Source organism: Pan troglodytes, chromosome 18 (genome assembly GCF_028858775.2).
Source record: "Pan troglodytes isolate AG18354 chromosome 18, NHGRI_mPanTro3-v2.0_pri, whole genome shotgun sequence".
NCBI lineage: Eukaryota > Metazoa > Chordata > Mammalia > Primates > Hominidae > Pan > Pan troglodytes.
Genome location: NC_072416.2, coordinates 79,550,109 through 79,573,608, shown reverse-complemented (window position 1 = coordinate 79,573,608; position 23,500 = coordinate 79,550,109).

Here is a 23,500-nt window from a genome sequence, read left to right as displayed (position 1 = left end):
AGGCAGTAGACTAGCAATGAGGCAGTAGACTAGCAATGAAACTGAGATTTAAGCACCATTTTATTGTATTTGTAATTTCTTTCTTTTTTTTCCTGTTTTTTTTTTTTTTTTTTGAGACAGTCTCACTCTGCTGCCCAGACTGGAGTGCAGCAGCGCAATCTCAGCTCACTGCAACCTCCGCCTCCCAGGTCCAAGCGATTCTCCTGCCTCAGCCTCCCAAGTAGCTGGGACTACAGGCATGCACCACCAGACCTGGCTAATTTTTTGTATTTTCAGTAGAGATGCGGTTTCACCATATTGCCTAGACTGGTCTCGAACTCCTAAGCTCAAGCCGTCTGCCTGCCTCTGCCTCCCACATTTATTTGCAATTTTTTGAATAACACCCAAGGCCAAGAAGATGCAGTGGAACTGGATGATGAAAGTTTACATGCAAGCAGGAGCTGAACCATCCTTTAATTCACTCAGCGTCTGTTTAGTGAGCACCTACTATGTGCCAGCCCGATGCCAGGCACGAGGAAGCTGTGTGATGAAGGGCTCACATGGTATCCATGTGTGGGGCATCCGGGTCCCTGGCATTTGGCAGCCTCTGATTTGCCACTTGTGTTTAGCAGCCGTGGGTACAAAGTAGGGGGCCCAGAGTCTGTGCAGCTGCCCTTTAATCCAGTCGGCTCATTTACCACGCACAGCAAGTCTCTGGGCAGAGGCAGCATTATTTGCCTTTTACTAGGAAGACCAGCTTGTTCTGATTTGCCTGGGTCTTGCCTGGTTTTAGCACAGAAAGTCCCACATCCTGGGGACCCCCTTAAGCTGAGAAAACAGGGACAATTGGTCACTCTGCATTTTCCAGATGAGGAAACAAGGTTAGGAAGGTAAAGGGATTGGACCGAGGCTAATTTGCTGAGTAAGGGTGGAAAGCCAGGCCATTGGGTTTTGTAGTGGCCTAGGAGGGGAAGACAGACAAATCAAAGACCATGCGCCACCTCAAGGAAGCCCCCAGTGTGTTATTTTTGATGAAAGTAGCTGATGCTCAGTGCTGGTCAGGACTGGTGAGTGAGGCAGGACCAGGCGGCCCCTGTGTCAGTATCGAGCTGACTGTCTCCTTGGAAAAACAATTTGGCAACTCGTATTAATGCTGTGAAATTGTTCATACTCTTTGACTGAATAAGAGTATGCTTGGACACCTATTATAATGAAATTATCCTTTTCTTTCTTGTCAAAAAGCTATCAGAGGCCAGGCGTGATGGCTCACACCTGCAATCCCAGCACTTTGGGAGGCTGAGGCAGGCGGATGACTTGAGGTTAGGAGTTCGAGACCAGCCTGGCCAACATGGTGAAACCCCATCTCCACTAAAAATATTTAAAAAATTGGCTGGGCGCGGTGGCTCACACCTGTAATCTCAGCACTTTGGGAGGCCAAGGCGGGCGGATCACAAGGTCAGGAGTTTGAGACCAGCCTGGCCAATATGGTGAAACCCCGTCTCTACTAAAAATACAAAAATTATCCGAGTGTGGTGGTGGGTGCCGGTAGTCCCAGCTACTTGGGAGGCTGAGGCAGAAGAACCTCCAGGAAGCAGAGGTTGCAGTGAGCTGAGATTGTTCTACTGCACTGCAGCCTGGGTGACAGAGCGAGACTCAGTCTCAAAAAAAAAAATTATATATATATATATATAAATTCGCCAGGCATGGTAGTGTGTGCCTATCATCCCAGCTACTCGGGAGGCTGAGGCAGGAGGATCACCTGAGCCCAGGAGGTAGAGGCTACACTGAGCCGAGATGGTGCCACTGCACTCCAGCCTGGGCAACACAGCAAGACTCTGTCTCAAAAAAAAAAAAAAAAAAAGCTATTTGGAAAGAAAATGTTCTCTGCAGCACTATCTGGAAGAGAAAAGAAATGTTAAGAGCCCAGGTAGGTCAATGGCTCCATACAGCATGAGCCCTCTGCCTCCATGGTTACACAGCTATGAAAATGTCACTTTGATGACTGTGTAGCCACATGGAACACTCTTAGGATAGAAGCAGTATCTTATGGAACAGAATAAGAATGATGCATGCCTTGGGTGCCTGCAACTTTGTAAAATGCTTCTGACTGAGGGCAAGGCTGGAACAGATTACGCTGAATGGGAGGTGTTGTGGGAATAAAGGAAGGTTTTTAGAAGTTATAAGTAGTGGCTGGGCCCGGTGGCCCTCACCTTCCAGCACCTTGGGAGGCTAAGGCAGGAGGATTGTTTGAACTCAGAAGTTTGAGACCAGCCTGAGCAATATAGTGAGACCTCATCTCTACAAAAAAACTTTAAAATTAGCCAGTGTGGTTGCACACACCTGTGGTAGCAGGTGCACCCTGGAGGCTGAGGCAGGAGGATCGCAGTGAGCCCTGATTGTGCCACTGCACTCCAGCCTGGGCAACAGGAGAGACCACTTTGCCTCAATAATAATAATAATAATAATAATAATAATAATAATAAAGAAAATAAAACTAGTTTTACATCCCATTATACTTTCTTTTAAAAAGCATGGAAGGAAAGCTAGGAATCCTAGGCTTCTGCATGTGGACAAAGATATCATTTGCAAAATGGTCTTGGCTGCACTGGTGGAAATAGTAAATGATTGGAAGCAACCTGAATTCCATCAAGAGAAGAATGTTTAAATAAAAAACTTATTCTTCCATACTGTGAGTGCTACTAAAAACAATGACGCCAGGCACAGTCGCTCATGCCTGTAATCCCAGCACTTTGGAAGGCTGAGGTGTGTGGATCACCTGAGGTCAAGAGCTTAAGACCAGCCTGGCCAACATGGAGAAACCCTGTCTGTACCAAAAATACAAAAATTAGCCGAGTGTGGTGGCACACGCCTGTAGCCCCAGTTACTCAGGAGGCTGATGCAGGAGAATCGCTTGAACCTGGGAGAGGGAGGTTGCAATGAGCTGAGATCCTGCCACTGCACTCCAGCCTGGGCGACAGAGGGAGACTCCATCTCAAAAAAAAAAAAAAAAAAGAAAGAAAGAAAAAAGAAAAAAAGAAAAGAAAAACCCACAAATTTTTACAAATTAAAAATCAAACATAAAAAATAATGGTGGGACAGCAGATTCGCCTACCAAGAGCTAGGGGAATCTCATGTTAAAAAATGCTTTGACCAAAAAGAGGTTTTTGTGTTTAGCACAAAAAAAAAAGCTGGTACACAGGAATTCCCAGGAACTTTCCAGCAGCAGTTGGGATTTTGGCAGGGATCATGCACGCCTGCATGCCGGGGTGGGGGTGGGGATGAAGCCTGCATCCTCCACGGCTGCCACAGGCACCAGCACTGACCCTGAACTTGGTTTGCTTTCAGCCTGTGCCACAATCTGCTGGGTCTGGAAGGAAGAACAGGGATGGACCCGGCAGAGAGGAAGGGGCAGAGGAAAGGCTTTTCTAGGCAAAGGGAACCGCACATGCACAGGCAAAGAAATATGGGGGAAAGGAGGTATAGAATATCCAGGGAGTTACTGGCTGTGGCTGGGAGGGCAGCATAGTGGCAGCTGAAGAATGTGAACATCATCCTGGCCACCTGCAGGGCCCTAGGCAGCCACTCACCATCTGCATGCTCTCCCCTCTAAAAGGCAGCACTACTGTGGTCTGCCTACAACCTCGAGCAGGTGCTCGGAAGCTCAAAAGAGGTGATGGGAATGTCTTATTAATTGCAACCCACTCCCAAAATATTTTTATTTTTATTTTTTTTGAGACAGTCTCACTCTGTTGCCCAGGCTGGAGTGCAATGGTGTGATCTTGGCTAATGGCAACTTCTGCCTCCTGGGTTCAAGTGATTCTTCTGCCTCAGCCTCCCGAGTAGCTGGGATTACAGGTGCACGCCACCACGCCCAGCTAACTTTTGTATTTTTAGTAGAGACGGGGTTTCACCATATTGGCCATGCTGGTTTCGAACTCCTGACCTCAAGTGATCCACCTGCCTTGGCCTCCCAAAGTGCTTGAATTACAGGTGTGAGCCACCATGCCCGTCCTCAAAGGATTATTCTTGTTTGTTTGGTTCTTTAAGAGTTGAGATCTCACTCTGTTGCCCAGGCTGGAGTGCGGTGGTTCAAATGATCCTCCCGGCTTAGCCTCCTGAGTAGCTGGGACTACGGGTGCGTGCCACCACGACTGGCTAATTTTGTTGCTGTTGTTTGTTTGTTTTTCTAAAGACAGGGTCTCACTGTGTTGCTCAGGCTGTTCTTGAACTGCTGGGCTCACACAGTCTTCCTGTCTTGGCCTCCCGAAGTGCTGGAATTACAGGTGTGAGCCACCGTGCCTGGCCCCAAAGATTGTTTTTATTGTGATTGTTCTCAGAATCTTGTTGAGGTTTGATAAAGACACTGGATGTCACGGAGCTCATTTGATCCAAAAAACAGTTCTTTTTTTATTCATTCACTCAACAAGTATTTACTGAGCGCCTACTATATGCCAAACCCTGCTCTATGTGTTGGGTTAGAGCTCACAGAGACACACATCAAATCAAATAGATGAAATCACAAGTATATTAGGTGTTGCTAAATACTAAGGAGAAAACTTAAATGGAAATGGAGGACAGGAAGTGAGAGGTTGTAATCTGAGATTGGACTGGTTTCTATCATCCCCAAAGGCATCTCGCCTTTGAGGCACAAAAGTGCTCAAAAACACAGTTGTTGGATGAATCTTAAAGTATCAAAATCCCAGGAGACCTTGAAGATCATCTCCTTCCAAACATTCAGTTTACAGGTGGGAAACTGAGGCTCAGAGAGGCTAAAGTGTGGCTTGTAGACATTGAGTGACCCAGGAAGGAGATGCCTGGGCCCCCTGCTTCTCCCAATACCCCCTCTTGATCCTCATCTGTGGCAACCAATGCAGGGCGACTCCAAATCTTCTTGGGACTAGAAAGGAGCTGAAGTCAATAGAGCCAGACCCTGTCCTGGGTGAGCTGGACCAGGGCCAGCTCGGTGGTGGCCACTGGACATGGAGTCTCTTCTGGCCTCCAGCCCTGCCAGGTGCCCATAGCCTTGGCAGCAATGGCGAGGTGCAGAAGAGGAGGGTGGCCCACATGCATCTGTGCATTCACCTGCTCTGTTCCCTTCTATGCATCTGTAGTTGCTCGGCTCGCACGGAGCTCAGCAAATGTCGGGGGATTGGGCATGTGATCGTGGGCTACAGGCCAGGCCCTGAGCTGGGTGCCCTAGGGAGGCAGTCAGGAGTGAGGAAAGCCTGAGCCCCGCCTGGGAGATGCTGATGTCAAAGGCTGGGAAACAGGTTCAAACATCACAGCTCACAGAGGAGACTGGGATGGGGAGAGCGGTTTTCGATGGTGGGGGAAGAGTTGCACTGAGATAAGCCTTGCAGGACAGGTAAGGTAGAGACAATGGGGGAAGGAGAGGTAAAGTCAGGGAGGCGGCTGTGCTCAGGAATCAGGGAGCAGGTCTGCAGAAGCCCGGGGGCTGTACATCCGAAAGGGCTGGATGATTGAAGAGGCCGGTGGTGGTGTTGGGGGAAGGTGTGGGGTTTGAGTCTTTTAAAGCAAGTTGCTGGGGGTGTTGAGCAGGGCAGTCACAGACTCTCTAGAGAATTTGAAGTGCTACATTGCTATCTGTGTCCCCTCTGTGACCTTGGGCATGTCACCTGACCTCTCTGAGCCTCAGTTTCCCCACCTGAAAAATGGGACTAAGAATAGTCCTACTTTCTGGGATGCCTGTGAGTGAGCCCAGCACGGGAAGTGGAGCCACTGCTAGGATTCATGTATTCGACATTTATTGAGCACCTACTGAATACCAGGCACTGAGGCTGAAGTGGGGGTTGATGGTGAAGGGTCAAGGCTCCTGGCTTCCCAGGGTAGGTGTGAGTACAAAGATGCACAGGGTAACCAGGTTCTCGGGTTCTGGAAGTAGGGTGAATAGGGCCGTGGTGGCAGGAAGGGATGTTTCCCCAGCCTGCAGGAGTCAGGGTGGGTTTTCTGGAAAAAGGAATAATGCATGGAGACTTGAAGAAAGAGAAGCCTCCTAGATGAAAAGGAGAGGAAGGGTCCGGGCACCACGGCTCACGCCTGTAATCCCAGCACTCTGGGAGGCCGAGGCGGTTGGATCACCTGAGCTCAGGAGTTCAAGACCAGCCTGGGCAACATGGTGAAACCCCGTCTCTACTAAAAATACAAAAAATTGGCTGGGCGTGGTGGCTCATGCCTGTAATCCCAGCACTTTGGGAGGCCAAGATGGATGGATCACCTGAGGTCAGGAGTTCAAGACCAGCCTGGCAAATGTGGTGAAACCCCGTCTCTACTAAAAATACAAACATTAGCCAGGGGTGGCGGCACACACCTGTAATCCCAGCTACTGAGGAAGCTGAGGCATGAGAATTGCTTGAACCCAGGAGGCAGAGGTTACAGTGAGCTGAGATCGTGCCATGCACTCCAGCCTGGGCAACCAGAGTGAAACTCAAGAAAGAAAGAAAAAGAGAGAGAGAGAAAGAGAGAAGGGGCGAGAGAGAAGGAAGGAAGGAAGGAGGGAGGGAGGGAGAGAGGGAAGGAAGAAAGGAAGGAAGGAAGGTAGGAAAGAAAGAAAGGAAGGAAGGAAGAAAGGAAGGAAGGAAGAAAGAAAGAAAGAAAGATGTGAGGGAAGACCTGGCAGGGTGGGGGCAGGACCTGACCCACTAGCCAGGTTGCTCTCCTGGGAACAGGGTTGTCCCTACTGGGGTTGGAAATTTGTCTCCATAACGTGTGAGCGTGGGAAGCACTGGCATTTGGTGGTGGCAGTGGGCAGGAAAGCTAGACAGACAGTCCCTGATGACAAGAATGGGCCCTCGGCCCCCAGGATGGGCTGCCGTCTCTCAGGACATTCACGTAGGCGAAAACCCTGCTTGAAATTATCTGTGTCTGGAATCTAACTTCACTTTACATAAAAACGCCGTTTTTTCCTGCTCAGTTTTCATTGTCCCTGCATTTCCCAGGAGCACAACCACAGCGTAAATGGAGGCAAGGTTGTTCTTTGTTTCACTTGGACGTTAACCAAGAGTTGCTCACCATTTTGGAAAATCACGTCACTGAGAGCCTGCCAGCCTGTGATGTTTGAGTCACCCACAGGCACACCTGTGGCCATCTGTGCTGTGGCTGCAGCCTTCCTGGGGATTCCTGAGCAGGAGCAAGTGGCTTACTACTTCTTTATGTCTCTGGGGTAGAGGGGGGTCTAATGTCCCCACATACAATTTTATGTCAAATTAATTTCTTTTTAAGCCTCCTTTATATTGTAAATAGGCATGATATTGATGTATCTGAAATCACATGTATAGCTAAATTATATACCAGGGAATTCAACTTCAAGATAGAAAGAAACATTCAAAATATTCGTTTTGGCCAGGTACGGTGGCTCACGCCTATAATCCCAGCACTTTGGGAGGCCAAGGTGGGAGGATGGCTTGAGGCCAGGAATTTGAGACCAGCCTGGGCAACATAGCAAGGACCCATCTCTGTGAAAAATACAAATATTAGCTGCGTATGGTGACATGTGCCTGTAATCCCAGCTACTTGGGAGGCTGAGGCAGGACAATTACTTGAGCCTCGCAGTCTGAGGTTACAACGAGAGCTGTGATCGTGCCACTGCACTGCAGCCTGGGTGACAGTAACAGAGCAATATTTTCTATATATATTTTGGAAAAATATTATATTTTGGCAGGATGGGGGCCGGACATGACCCATATATATAATATATATATATATATATATTTTTTTTTTGGCTGGGCGCAGTGGCTCACACCTGTCATCCCAGCACTTTGGAAAGCCGAGGTGGGGGGATCACGAGGTCAGGAGATTGAGACCATCCTGGCTAACACTGTGAAACCCTGTCTCTACTAAAAATACAAAAAAAGACAGGCGCGGTGGTGGGTGCCTGTAGTCCCAGCTACTCAGGAGGCTGAGGCAGGAGAATGGCATGAACCCAGGAGGCAGAGCTTGCAGTGAGCCAAGATCACACCACTGCACTCCAGCCTGGGTGACAGAGTGAGACTCCATCTCAAAAAAAAAAAAAAAAAATATATATATATATACACAAACATACACATACACACACACACATATATATACACATATCTATACACACACATATGTATACACACACACATATGCACATATACACACACACACATACACATATATATACACACACACAGATATATATATATATCTGTATGTGTGTGTGTTTATGCAAGAAGCATTGGGTCTGAACGCTCGCAAGGCCCTGTATCAGGAGCCCAGGAATGTGTTGTGTGAACCAGGGCTGAATGGAGCACTCAGCTTGCCCAGCAGCAGCTGGGGGCATGGCCATAAGCAGTCCAGATTCCAGGGAAATGAATCAGTAACCTGGGGATGAATCAGGAGACGGGAATTGCAAGTCATCCCACCTCCACAAGGTGGAAACTTAGCCAGCACCTTTACCCGGCGCTGACCCACCCGTATTCTCATAAGAATGTCTGGCGGTGGAGACGCTGATCCTGAGAGGAACCTCAGGCACGCAGGTTCCAACCCGGAGTCAGGCTGGAAAAGTTGAGGCTCTTCAAAGAGACTACGACTTTGAACCTGGGTCCACGTAAGCTCCAGTCATCCTTCAAGGAATGTGACTAACGTCATCCATGGATGAGGGCAGGAAAATGTCAGATAAAAGACATTTTCTGATAAGTTAACAGGTTACTTTCACAGTATGCACATTCTAAAGCCCTTGTTTTCACCCAGAGAGAGGAATACCTTTTATGTTAATAATAAAAAGTAGTTTCCCTGTTTGATAAATGTGCAAATATTTAAGGCTGTGGAGAAATAGGGACACTTTTATACTGTTGGTGGGAGTGTAAATTATTTCAACCATTGTGGAAGACAGTGTGGCGATTCCTCAAAGACCTAGAACCAGAAATACCATTTGACCCAGCAATCCGATTGCTGGGTATATACCCAAAGGAATATAAATCATTCTGTTATAAAGATTCATACATGAGTTTGTTCATTGCAGCACTATTCACAATAGCACAGACATGCAATCAATCCAAATGTCCATCAATGACAGACTGGATAAAGCAAATGTGGTACATTTACACCATGGAATACTATGCAGCCATAAAAAGGAAAGAGATCATGTCCTTTGCAGGAACATGGATGGAGCTGGAAGCCATTATCCTCAGCAAACTAACACAGGAACAGAAAACCAAATACTACATGTTCTTGCTTATAAATGGGAGCTGAACATTGAGAACACATGGACACAGGGAGGGGAACAACACACACTGGGGCCTGTCAGCAGCGGGGTGTGAGGTGAGGGAAAGCATCAGGATAAATGGCTAATGCATGTGGGGGGCTCAATACCTAGGTGACGGGTTGATAAGTGCAGGAAACCACCATGGCACACGTTTACCTATGTAATGAACCTGAACATTCTGCTCATGTATCCCGGAACTTAAAATAAAATAAAATTTTAAAAAGTGGAATTTGGGGGTGTCACAGTTCCTGCCTGGGCCCCCCATGGTTGGGCTCTGGCTGTCACTCAGAGGGATGAGGCTGGAGTGCCAGGCTCCAGCCAGATCAGGAAAGGCCTCAGAACTCACATTAAGAAGCTTGAATTTCATCCCGGGTTTACTGGGAAATTGTTGGTGGATGTTAAGTAGGAAGTAATGTGATCAGATTTGCATTTCAGAAAAATCAGTCTGGCTGCAGAGTGGATGGTGGAAGGGAGCGGGGCAAGGCTGGAGCCAGGGAGGCCAGTTAGGAGACTGCTGGGGCCATCAGGGTGTACGTGTGTGTTGGGGAGGGGGCAGTGGTGGTCTGAGTCATCCAGAGGGCACATTATGGTGGCATGGATCATTTCGTGGGGGGTATGGTGATGGCTTGATTCATCTGGGATGGGGTGGGGTTTACAGTGGCCCCCATCTTCTGTGAGGCTGGGGGAAGAAGTAACTGTGACCTGGATTAATAACTGGGCAGTGGGGAAAAGAGCCATGTGCAACCCACCCTCTGTGGCCCGTGCCAGGCACGGCTCATGTAACCCTCCTAGCAAATCTCTAGGGTAGCTCCACTGTGATTACTGCCAGCATTTTACAGGCAAGGGCACAGGTGCACAAAGGGCTTACCCTTGCCACGGTCACAGCGGCGGGACCCCAGCCTCAGCAGCGGGACACCAAAGTCTGAGCTCAGGCTCAGAGAGACGTCCCAGCGCTGTTTCAGAGGCAGCACTATGGGGTCTCAGGGCTGGATTCCGGCTCGGGGGCAGGGTAACTTGTGTCTGGGTGGACTGTTCATGGGCTGCCCACCCTCACATGTGGACAAAGAACTCAGTTCCTGCTGTTCAGCCCGGAGCCACCACCTCAGACCTGCTCATGCTGCAAATGGAGGGAAGGTGGCCCTGACCTGGGTGGGTGCAGAGGGGGCGCAGCTTCCCCAAGGCAGGCATGGACCAGACTGAGCTCTGACGCTGAAGGTCATGGGCAGCCCCGAGTCAGGGCCATGAAGGGTGCGGGGGGCCCGGCCCACCATGCCTCTCCACCATCGCCAGTGTCCAGTGATCCCTTCTGCACCGGACCTGCCTGGGAGGGGAGAGGACAGCGGCCGCTACCTTCTTCGCCGCGGCCCTCGTGGGTTTGGGGCGCTCTCTGCTGGACGCTTTTATGGCCTGCGGTCTGATGCCAGGACGGCCTCAGGGGTTTGGTGCCGGGACTGGGAGGAAGTCACAGGGAGAAGGTGGCCGGCCGATCCCCTGCCGTGAGAAGGAAGACACAGGGCAAACGAACCTATGCTTTTCATCTCCCAGTTTTCGTGCCCCTTTCAATAGGGGTCTACCCCGTCGGCACCCCTAAATCCCCCACCCCATCACCCACTACAGACTTTTAGTGCATTTTTTATTTAGAATTCATTGATCCCACAATAATCAATTAAAATAATATTATTTATTGAAATTATTCAAATATTATTCAAATTATTTTAATGGTTGGAAGCACTCTTCCTGCTTATGTATTGATTTATTGGCTAGTATTTGGGTGCACAGAACCACTCCCGCTAACAGCTCTCCCTGGAGTGGCCATGGTATGCCCTATTCTCCATCACCCAGCTTCATCTTCACTTCTATTTTTTTTTTGAGACAGAGTCTTGCCCTGTCGCCCAGGCCGGAGTGGAATGGTATGATCTCGGCTCACTGCAAACTCTGCCTCCCGGGTTCAAGCGATTCTCCTGCCTCAGCCACCTGAGTAGCTGGGATTACAGACACCCACAACCACGCCCGACTAATTTTTATATTTTTAGTAGAAATGGGGTTTCTCCATGTTGGCCAGCCTGGTCTCAAACTCCTGACTTCAAGTGATCTGCCTGCCTCAGCCTCCCAAAGTGCTGGGATAACAGGTGTGAGCCACTGCACCCAGCCAAATCTATTATCAAGCCCATTATTCAGATGAGAAAACTGAAGTCCTGGCAAAGATTAAGTCCCGTGTCCAAGGCCCTCGATCAACGCTGGGCCAGATTCCCAGGCCAGTGCTTTCTTTTGCCTTGCCAGCCCTCCTGGCAGAGCTATAGCAGGCCCTGGCTAACACACAGGGATCCCCCACTTATGCCTGCTATACCTCAGTTTCCTTCTCTGCAAAACAGAGATAACGATAACAGCACTTACCTCAGAGGGATCATGTGAAGAGGAAAGGAACTAATACTTACATATATAACATTCCTGGCCAGGCATGGTGGCTCACGCCTGTAATCTCAGCACTTTAGGAGGCCAAAGTGGGAGGATCCCTTGAGCCCAGGAGTTTCAGACAAGCGTGGGCAACGTAGTGAGACCAGCTCTACAAACAATTTACAAATTAGCCAGGTGCGGTTGCATGCACCTGTAGTCCCAGCTACTCAGGGGGCTGAGGGGGGAAGATCGCTGCCCAGGAGGTCAAGGCTGTAGTGAGCCATGATCGTGCCACTGCACTCCAGCCTGGGTGACAGAGCAAGACCCTATCTCAAAAGAAAAGAATAAGCATTAAAATACATACATATATATATATAATAAAATCCTTAAAGGCTGGCACAAGATGACTTCTCAACAAATGTGGGGGCAAGACGCGGTGGCCCACACCTGTAATCCTGGCACTTTGGGAGACCGAGGTGGGCGGGTCATCTGAGGTCAGGAGTTAGAGACCAGCCTGGACAACATGGTGAAATCCTGTCTCTACTAAAAATACAAAAACTTAGCCAGGCGTAGTGGCGGGCGCCTGTAATCCCAGCTACTCGGGAGGCTGAGGCAGGAGAGTTGCTTAAACCTGGGACGTGGAGGTTGCAGTGAGCGGAGATTGTGCTACTGCACTCCAGCCTGGGCGACAGAGCAAGGCTGTCTCAAAAAAAAAAAAAAAATCAACCAAACAAAAATGTGGGGTTTTAGTATCCACCAGCCTAGTACTCTCAGCCCTGTTTGCAAATCCACCTGGGAGATTGATTTTAATTAACCAATTAGAGCAGGACCACCTCTAATTGGTCTCAGGTGGAGCCCAAACACGGGCGTTTGTGGGATCTCCCCAGGTGGTTCTCATATTCAAGCAAAGGTGTGAAGTGCCAGGCCAGAGCCTCCACCGCAGGGCTGGTGTCCTGGGTGCCCAGGACAGTGGGCGGCAGCTGGCAGGTGCCAGGAAATGCTGAATGGCTGCTTCATCGCCCTTGGTGTCTACATTGCTTGTTACTCAGCATCGGGAGTTTAGATGTCATCTCCCATCAGTTAGGAGGGAGGTCACCCACTCAGACCTAGGTCATCGGCTCTGAAATAAAGACGGGCTTTGTCCCATTCTGAAATTCCCTAATCCAAACATGAAGTCATCCCAGCCCTGCCTTTGGAAGTTCCACTCAGGACTGAGCCAAGAAGCAGCCTGCCTCTTTCTTTCTAAAGTCACAGGCTGCGGGGCTCTGGATTCCCGGGATACGTCCAAAGGGGAAATTTGGGTCTAGCAAGGATATGGGGTTGAGCAGAGGTCATTGAGCTCCCGCCCCGGGCTTGGGTCCGGGCTCACCCCTGCCAAGTTTCTTGAATCCCTCTCCCGGAAAGGATGATAAATATGAGTCTTCATTTCCTCAACCGAAAATGCCCTGCAGGTTCAGGATTGCAATGATGACGCGGGGCTGGCCTGCGTGGGGTGGGGCTACTGCACAACAGTCATGCAGGCTGGTGTGTGAGCCTCCCGGCAGCTCTTCCAGGATCAGCTGGTCCCCACTTAAAGACAGCTGTGGCTTGGAGGGGTTAAGTGCTCCAGAATCCACGCACAATTTGTTGGAGTGTGAAGCTATCCATACCTTTTCTAGTCTGTCTATATGGCAGAATAAGATGCGGCTGAAACATCAGGCAGGGGCCCAAGAGACTTTCTTAAGTTGTCTCTTTAAAATAACATGATTTCCATGCTGGGCAACAAGGCAAAAACCCGTCTCTACAAAACGTACAAAAATTATTACTAGCTAGGCATGTGCCTGTAGTCCCAGCTACTTGGGGTGCTGAGTGGGGAGAATCTCTTGAGCTCGAGAGGTCAAGGCTGCAGTCAGCCATATTCATGCCACTGCACTCCAGCCTGGGTAACAAAGTAAGACCGTGTCTCAAAATAATAATAATAATAATAATGATAATAATAATAACATGATTGGCTAGACGACGTAGCTCATGCCAGTAATCCTAGCACTTTGAGAGACCAAGATTGGAGGATCACTTGAGGCCAGGAGATCAACACCAGCCTGGGCAATAAAGCAACATCCTGTTTCTACAAATAATAAAAATAAAGTAAAATAACATGATGGAAGATGAAGAACAAGTCTGGGAAGCTACGTGTTTCCTCATGGAGAGATTGAATCACCCTCATCTCCAGCTTGGTGTCTTGTGACAAGAGGATGGCACCACAAATGTTTGTTGACCTAAACATTTATTTATTCACTCTTCAAAAGATATTTATTGAGCGCCTACTGGGCATTGTATGAACACTGGGAAATGGAAAAGAAACAAGACTGACAAGGTCCATGGGCTGATGGAGCTGATATTCCAGTGAGTGTGTGGGGAAAGGGGTGGGCAGGGGAGAGAGACAAAAAAGTAAACAAATAAACAAAGATGATGAAAGATCATAATAAGGGCTGTGTATCAGTTATCTATTGTTGTATAACAAACACTCAGCAATGTATGGCTTAACACAACCTCCATTTATTTCCTCACAATTCTGCAATGTGGGCTGGGCTCAGCTGGGTGGTTCTTTTGCTGGTCTTGTCTGAGGTCACTCACAGCCTCAGTTGTCTGTCATCAGGTGGCTTGAGAGGGACTAGTCTGAACAATTAGACTTACTTTTTTTTTTTTAAGTTGAATTTACTTTAAATGCAGAAACCAAAGCATTTCACAGAAACCTCCAGCTCCTTTGGAAAAATCAGAAGGTACGGCCATCCTGAGCCCACATTTCTGCGTGGCAGCAGAGCATGTGCTGGGCAGTGGCTGCCCCCAGGAGATGGGGCATTGCTCCCCAGGTTCCCACAGCGCTGGCTTCTCTCTGGAGATTTCTAACACTGAGCCTATGTATCCACTGCCATTAAGACCCCTCAATGATTGTTGTTCTGACTATAGAGCTGAGAGGAAAGTGACACCTCTCTCCAACCCATGGCTCTAATCACAGTGGAAAGTGAAAATGGGCTGAGAAGAGCCTGCTTTTGGTTATTTGTATTTGTTATTTCTCCCCACCTTGCTTCACTTTTGTAACCACTTTGGCCTTTGCAGCATTTTAACCCTTCTGATACAGAGTGGGAGGAGAGGGGCAGAGAAGTCTTCTGTAAACAGGTGACTTTGATGTTGTGCCCTGGAGCATGAGAAGTTGGTAGCTGGGCATAGTGTTGGGGGAGATGCAGTACCAATGTCCTGAGAGAGCCCCATGGCTGCAGCCCGAGGTAAGGGACTTCTTGCAGGGTCTCAGAGGGCATGTGCAAAGTTTGGGTTTCATTCTCAATGCAGTGAGACAGGAGCAGGAGGTTAAATGGTGCAGCTGCCGTGGAAAACAGCTTGGTTGTTCCTCCTGCTAAACATGGAGTTACCATATGATCCAGCAATTCCACCCCTGGGTAGATAGGCCCAAGAGAAGTAAAAATAGGGACTCAAATACTTGTACTCAAATGCTCATAGCAATGCTATTCACATTAGCCAAAAGGGGAAGCAACCCAAAGGTCCATCAATGAAGGAATGGATAAACAAAATGCAGTCTATCCATACAACGGAATATTATTCAGCCATTATGAAGGAATGGGGTGCTGACCCATGTGACAATAGGGATAAACCTGCAAAATACCACACGAAGGGAGAGAAGACCATCACAAAAGGCTACTTACTGCGTGGCTTCATTTATACGTGTCCAGAACTGGCACATTCCTAGAGACAAACAGCAGGTTACTGGTTGCCAAAGGCTGGGGAGAGGGGGAATGAGAGTGACTATTCATGGGTACGGGGTTTCCTTTGAAGGTAACAAAAAAATACCTTTTGGAATTCGATCAATGAACGCCCAACATCATGAGTGTGCAAAATGCCCCTGAATTGTTCTCTCTAGAATGGCTGACATTTGGTCAATTTTACCTCAATTAAAAAAAGGAAAAAATGAGGCCAGATGCAGTGGCTCACGCCTGTAATCCCAGCACTTTGGGAGGCCAAGGCAGGCAGATCACTGAAAGTTGGGAGTTCGAGACCACCCTGTCCAACATGGTGAAACCCTGTCTCTACTAAAAATACAAAAAAAAAATTAGCCAAGTGTGGTGGCGCACGCCTGTAATCCCAGCTACATCGGAGGCTGAGGCAGGAGAATCACTTGAGGCAGAGGTTGCAGTGAGGTGGTGTCACGCCACTGCACTCCAGCCTGGGCAACAGAGCAAGACTCCATCTCAAAAAAACAAAACAAAACAAAAAACAAACAAAAAGGAATAGAAGATAGGGAACATATAAGAGAAACAATCAACACTCCGGTAGCTACGTTGCTGGTGATATTGAGGAAATGAGGAAGCCATTCTCATACCCAAAGTGGTGTTTCCTGTAGACAACCTAGGGGTGTGCAAGACTCTGGCTGGAGAGGGGTGGGTTAGCGGCACCAGGAGGGGTCCTCCCAGGTGTGCACCTGCCAGCTTTCCTGGTGGCCCCCCCACCCCCCGCGATCTTGCCCCAGCATCAGGAATTGGAGGCAATCTGGTCAGGCAAGTCTCCTACAGCCCTTAAACCCACGTTTCTGAATTGTATTCATTGGGAGGCAGCTTTCCAGTTAAAAGTCCAGGGCCTGGAGCTGGGGGGTGACAAGGTGGGCCTCCCAAAGACACTGATGACTGAGAAACAGACTGCAAAGGCAGGGGCCGGGATTGGGTGGGCGGTTTACAGAAGGTGAGCAGGATCAGCAGGAATTGCTGGTGAAGGCAGGAGGGTGCGTCTGTCGGGACTCCTCACCCTCACTGCTGTCTAACAAGAAAGCCCGGGTAAGGAGAGGCCTCCAGCAGCTCAAGTGGGCCCAAGGACTCCGGCTGTAGCGTCTGTGGAGCAGGACATTTGAGTGGCTCAGATCTAGGGAGAACAGGACAGCAGGCTCTGACCAAGGAAAGCCATGGCAACGTCCGGCCAACTCTGGAAGCAGATGGGTCATTTCCGAGATGTCCTGAGAAGGGTCCTATTCCCGAGTCCCTCCCCTCTGGACTCATCAGATTCTAACTTAGAGGGTGGGCTGCATCGTTTTTCTGTGGCTGCTGTAAAAAAGTCCCACACACACAGTGGCCTAAAGCAACATGGATGTGTTATCTCATCGTCCAGGAGGCCCGGTGTCCAATGCTGGGCTAGAATCAAGGCGTCAGCAGGGCTGCTTCCTCCTGGAGGCTCTCGGGAGAATCTTTTCCTTGCTCTTTGCAGCTTCTGGAGCTGCTGCATCCTTGGCCTTCAGCCCTGTGCCCTGCTCCAGCCTCTGTGTTGGTTGTCACATCTCTCTCTGACCCTCCTGCCTCCTTGATAAGGACCTTTGTGACTGCCGTGGGCCCTGATAGCGTTTGGATGTCTATTCCCTCCAAATCTCATGTTGAAATGTGGTCCCCAGTGTTGGAGATGGGGCCAGTGGGAGGTGTTTGGGTCATGGATGCAGATCCCTCATGAATGGCTTGGTGCCCTCCCCATGGTAGTGAGTTCACGCAAGAGTTGATTATTCAAAGAGCCTGGCACATGGCCGGGCATGGTGGCTCACACCTGTAATCCCAGCACTTTGGGAGGACAAGCGGGATGGATCACTTGAGGCCAGGAGTTCGAGATCAGCCTGGCCAACATAGTGAAACCCCATCTCTACTAAAAATACAACAATTAGCTGGGCATGGTGGTGGTTGCCTGTAACCCCAGCTACTCAAGAGGCTGAGGCAGGAGAATCGCTTGAACCTGGGAGGTGGAGGTTGCAGTGAGCTGAGATTGCATCAGGAGGTCAAGAGATCGAGACCATCCTGGCCAACATGGTGAGACCCCCGTCTCTACAAAAAATATAAAAATTAGCCACGGTGGTGCGCACCTGTGGTCCCAGCTACTCGGGAGGCTGAGGCAGAAGAATTGCTTGAACCTGAGAGGCAGAGGTTGCAGTGAGCCGAGATCATGCCAATGCACTCCAGCCTGGGCAACAGAGGAAGATTCCAGCTCAAAAACAAACAAACAAACAAACAAAAAACCAAAAAGCCTGGCACCTCCCACCTCCCCTCTCCTTGCTCCCTCTCTTGCCATGTGACGCCGTGTGACACACCTGCTCCCCCTTCACCTCTCGCCATGACTACCAGCTCCCTGAGGCTCTCGAGCCGATGCTGGTGCCATGCTTGTATGGCCTGCAGAACCGTCAGCCATAAAACCTCTTTTCCATGTACATTACTCAGTCGCAGGTATTCCTATTTATAGCAATGCAAAATGGACTAACGCAGGCCCACTTTGAAAATCAAGAATAATTGCCTCATCTCAGAGTCCGTAATCACATCTGCAAAGCCCTTTTTGCCACGTCAGGTGACATATTCACTGGTTCTAGGAGTAGGGTATTTGGGGAGGAGTAGATGTATTTGTGGGGGCAGGTGGCAAAGATCAGGAATCTCAAGGTTTTTTTCCTGCAGAGGTGAGAACTCTGAGAGGGAGGCCCCTGAGTGCAGCTGGGCTCTTCTGGCTGTGTCTCTGGGGTCCACTGGAGCAGAGGAAGCTTTGTTGGTGCTGGTCTCATTGTATTGTGTCTAATGACACAGAGATGACATAAAGAGGAAAGGACAGCCAGAGAGAGAATACAGGCCTGGGTATCACACAGATGTGGGTCCGAATCCTGGCTCTGCCTCAGACAAGCCATGAGACTTGCAGCAAGTTTGTTTGTTTTTTTTTTTTGAGATGGAGTCTCACTCTGTTGTCCAGGCTGGAGTGCAGTGGCATGATCTCGGCTCAACATGACCTCTGTCTCCCCAATTCAAGTGATTCTCCTGCCTCAGCCTCCCAAGCTGGGATTACAGGCATGTGCCACCATGCCTGGCTAATTTTTGTATTTTAGTAGAGATGGGTTTTCATCACGTTGGCCAGGCTGGTCTTGAACTCCTGACCTCAAGTGATCCGCCCACTTCGGCCTCCCAAAGTGCTGGGATTACAGGCATGAGCCACCGTGCCCAGCCATAGAATAAGTTTCTTAATAGCTTCTGACTTTCTTATCTCTTCTCATCTTAGGAATATTCTGAGTATAATGACTAAGTTTAGCAACCCCTCCACAGGGCCTGGTAGGGGAGGTGTTTGATGAATGCTGGCCCTGGACAATCGCTGGGGAGTGCAGAGGACGGGAGAGGAGGGAGGCCAAGGCAAGCTGCACCTCCCTCTTCCTCTTCCACCCTGCCCCACAGCTTTGCTGGGCACACACGGGGCGGCTGTGGCAACTGCTCTCTGGCCGTGCTAGAATTGTGAGTTTCTCCTTTCCTGGTCACAGCTGATAAGTATATCCTGCTCGATACAAAACATCCACCCTTATGGCAAGAGTCCCAGGCTGGGAAATCCCTGAGCACCCCACCTCTAGCCCAAGGGAGCGTGCACTGCCTTTCCCCATAAATAGTTTAGGAGTACACAACTGTGGATGGGTGAGGGGTCTTCCCACCTCCTGGATCCATGCTCTGGGATGCAGCTGGGGAAGATGTAGGCTGGGCTGGCAGTGGCGACTGTGCGGAAGTGGCGACTGTGCAGAAGGGGGTAGTTTGTAGCTATCAGCACTGATGGGGCTCAGAGCTGAAGGCTTAACGGCCAGCAAGAGGAGGTCTCGACTGCACCAGCCACCGTTCTCTGCACTACCATGCATTCACTCACTGAGTTCTGGCACAACTCTGAGGCTGTGGGTCCTTGCCACTCACTGTCCCCAGGAAACTTGAGGCAGAGAGAGTCAGAACCCAGCTAATGAACAAGTTAGTGCTGGAGACTGGATTTGAACACAAGTTTAGCTCCAGGACCTGAGCTTTTAACTGGAAGGTTGGCTCCTACATGAATTTGATTCAGAAACACGAGTTTAAAGGCTGTAGGAGACTTGCCTTCCCAGGTTCCTTCCAATTCTCTGATGCTGGGGCCAGATGGGGGATCACTGGGGAACACTGGTTGCTGCACACACGGGTAGGCTCCTCCTGGTGCTGTTAACCCACCCCTCTCTAGCTGGAGTCTTGGCCACCCCTGGACCATCTACAGGAAACAGCACTTTGGGTATTGATATGGTTGGGCTCTGTGTCCCCACCCAAATCTCATCTGAATTGTAATCCCCACATGTCAAGGGACAAACCTGGTGGGAGGCGGTTGGATCATGAGAGCGGTTACCCCCATGCTGCTTTCATGCTAGAGTCCCACGAGATCTGGTTGTCTGGTAAGTGTACGGCTCTTCCCCGTTCTCTCTCTCCTGCTGCCATGTAAGACATGCCTTACTTCCCCTTCCGCCCATGACTGTAAGTTTCCTGAGGCCTCCCCAGCCATGTGAACCGTGAGTCAATTAAACTTCTTTTCTTTATAAATTACTCATTCTCTGGTAGTTCTTTATAGCAGTGTGAAAACGGACTAATGCAGGTATAAAAGTGGACTCCTGGCCTGGTGTTGCGGCTCATCCCTGTAATCCCAGCACTTTTGGAGGCTGAGGAGGGTAGATCGCTTGAGGTCAGGAGTTCAAGACCAGCCTGGTCTTGAACACGGTGAAACCCCATCTCGACTAAAAATACAAAAATTAGGTGGGTGTGGTGGTGCATGCCTGTGATCCCAGCTACATGGGAGGCTGAGGCATGAGAATCGCTTGAACTCAGGAGGTGAAGATTGCAGTGAGTGGAGATTGCGCCACTGCACTCCAGCCTGGGCAACAGAGCAAGACCCTGTCTCAAAAAAAAAATAAATAAATAAAATAAAGACAGAAAAAAAGAGTGGATTCCCTATTCCCTCAATATCACCGGCAACACAGCTACCGGAATGTTAATCACTTTTCTTATTTGCCCCCTATCTTCTATCCCTCTTTTTAAAAATTGAGGTAAAATTGACCAAATGTCAGCCATTTCTGAGAGAACAATCCTGTGGCATTTAGCTCTCTCACAGTGTTGGGCATTCATCTATCCAGTTTCAAAACAATTTTATCACCCTCAAAGGAAACCCCGTACCCACGAATAGTCACTCTCATTCCCCCTCTCCCAGCCCTTGGCAACCAGTAACCTGTTTCTCTCTAGGAATGTGCCAGTTCTGGACACTTAAATAAATGAAGCCACGCAGTAAGCAGCCTTTCATGACAGTCTTCTCTCCCTTCCCATAGCATTTTGCAGGTTTATCCCTATTGTCACATGGGTCAGCACCCCATTCCTTCATATGGCTGAATAATATTCCATTGATGGGCAGACTGCATTTCACTTATCCATCCATCCACTGCTGCATATTTTGGTTGTGTGTGGGCACATTTGGGTTGTGAATAGCGCTGCTATGAGCATTTGAATACAAGTATTTGAGTCTTCACTTCTCTTGGGTCTATACGTCCAGGGGTGGAAATCCTGGGTCATATGGTAACTCCATCTTTATCATGAGGAACCATCAAGCTGTTTTCCACAGTGGCTGCACCATTTACGTTTCCACCAGCAGTGCATGAGCGTTCCTGTTTCTCCACATCCTCACCAACATTTATTTTCTGCTTTATTAAAATTCAAAAAAATTATAGCCATCCTAGAGTAGAGAGTGTTTATTTTTATTTTTTTTGACACAGGGCCTTGCTCTATTGCCCAGGCTGAAATGCAGTGGTGTGATCATGGCTCTCTGTAGCCTTGACCTCCTGGCCTCAAGCAATCCTCCCACCTCAGCCTCCCAAGTAGCTGGGACTACATGCAAGTGCCACCACACCTGGCTAATTTTTAAATTTGTTGTAGAGACTGCTGGGGGTCGGGGGGAGGTGGGTGGTCGCGTTCTGTTGCCCAGGCTGGTCTGGAACTCCTGGATTCAAGTGATCTTTCTGCCCCAGCCTCTCAAATGCTTGGATTTACAGGCGCGAGCCACTGTGTCTGGGCTTATCCCTCACTTTTAAAAGCAGAGCTGAGATACCACTTGGCCCCACCTCTACAGATCCAGTTGAGGAAATGGGTTTTTCAAGTCCAGTGCCCTTGGTAGAGAAGGATCGTTGGTGTCAATGGCCTGAGGCCGGTGGAAGCAGCTGACCCACCCTTCAGAGGAAACCCAATCTTCCCCTTGGCCCAGTAACCACGGAGACAACCCCAGGAGACGACTCACACCCCAACTCCAGAGTGGGCAGAGTTCACGTGAATGGACTCCCTCAAGTTCTCCAGAGAGGTAGAGGTTTCTCTAAAAAGTCACTCAAGCTTGGTATTTATGAAAAAAAAAAAAATCTTGGCTTCCATCAGCTCCTATTCCAGCTGAAGGACGGTGGTCCTGACTCAGCCCCCAGCAGGATTCCCCGACCCCTTTGCCACACACTGTCTGACTCTGAACCCTTGGCTGTTCAACAACTGAGCCAGTTTCAGAAAAGGTCTGTCCCCTCTCCAGAGACACAGGCCGGACTGTGACATCATTATGTGTGTGGATGTTGGAAATGGCCTTGAATCCCAGCTCTGCCCTCTGCACTGAGCCATGAGTTTGGCAAAGTGACTTCTCAGTGCCTCAGTTTTCTGTGCTGTAAAATGGACAGAATGATACTACCTTCTCCCTACGGCTGTTGCAAGGATGAAGTGAGTTAACACATGAAGGGCTGAAGATGGGCTCCGTCATGTAGTTTTTCAATAGGAGATCCGTTATCACCATTGAGAGCAGTCAACAGGGTTAAAGATGGTGACAGTCAACCCCTCACCTCCCCACCTGCGAAGTGCCACCCCCCATAGACAGAGCGTCCCTCTGTCTCAGGCACTGGTTTCTGGCTGAGATTCAGTTAGCAACTCTCCCTCACCCCAAAGATAAAAGGGCTACAGGCCGGGCATGGTGGCTCATGCCTGTAATTCTAGCACTTTGCGAGGCTGAGGCGAGCAGATCATATGAGGCCAGGAGTTCAAGACCAGCCTAGCCAACATGGTGAAACCACATCTCTACTAAAAATATAAAAATTAACCAGGAGTGGTGGCATGTGCCGGTCATCCCAGCTACTTGGGAGGCTGAAGCAGGAGAATCACTTGAACTCAGGATGTGAAGGCTGCAGTGAGCCGAGATTGCACCACTGCACTCCAGCCTGGGCAAGACAGCCAGACTCTGTCTCAAAATTAAATTAAAATTTAAAGGGCTACAGGCCACTGGACCATATGACCTCGTTATGAAAGGTAGAAAAAAATTTAAACCCACTTGCCACACCTATGTTATGCCATGCCGTGCCACCAAAGATGAATAAACTGCCTCTTTTCATGTGATTTCAGGAGGGAGTCTGCAGACGGCCCGTGCACTTTCCTGTCCTTACCTAACCTGGACCTTATGGTAGAGTTGCTAAGCTCTTTACCCCTTGTCTTCAGTGGAGATCTGTATGTGAATTATCTTTTTCAAGTACTACCAATCTTTGTAGGTTTATTGTCTCTGGACAGCGCAGTAAGAGGGAACTAGAGAAATCTGCTTTCTGTAGATGGAATTCTGCCTCATATTACCAAGCCCTTAATATCAAGGTCCTCTAGTCCTCCGAAATCTATTTTCTCTCTGTCTTCTGAGGAAAGCCAATTTGAAACCATTTTTCAGGGAAGACAGCAAGGAGACTTATGCTGATGGCGATGGAGAGGCTCAGGCAGTCAGCCATGGAAAGACTCACGCAGTCAGCCATGGAGAGACTCAGGCAGTCAGTGATGGAGAGACTCAGGCAGTCAGCGATGGAGAGGCTCAGGCAGTCAGCGATGGAGAGACTCAGGCAGTCAGCGATGGAAGAGGCTCAGGCAGTGACTGGGGTGTGGCTGCTAAGGGACGGATCTAACATCACAAGCCACAGTCTAGGAGCTGACACCCACACCGTGTAAATGACAGAAACGACAACGTTTCATTCTTAAATCAAATCAAGCTGTATTGATAATGATGATTTAGCAGGAACCACTCTAA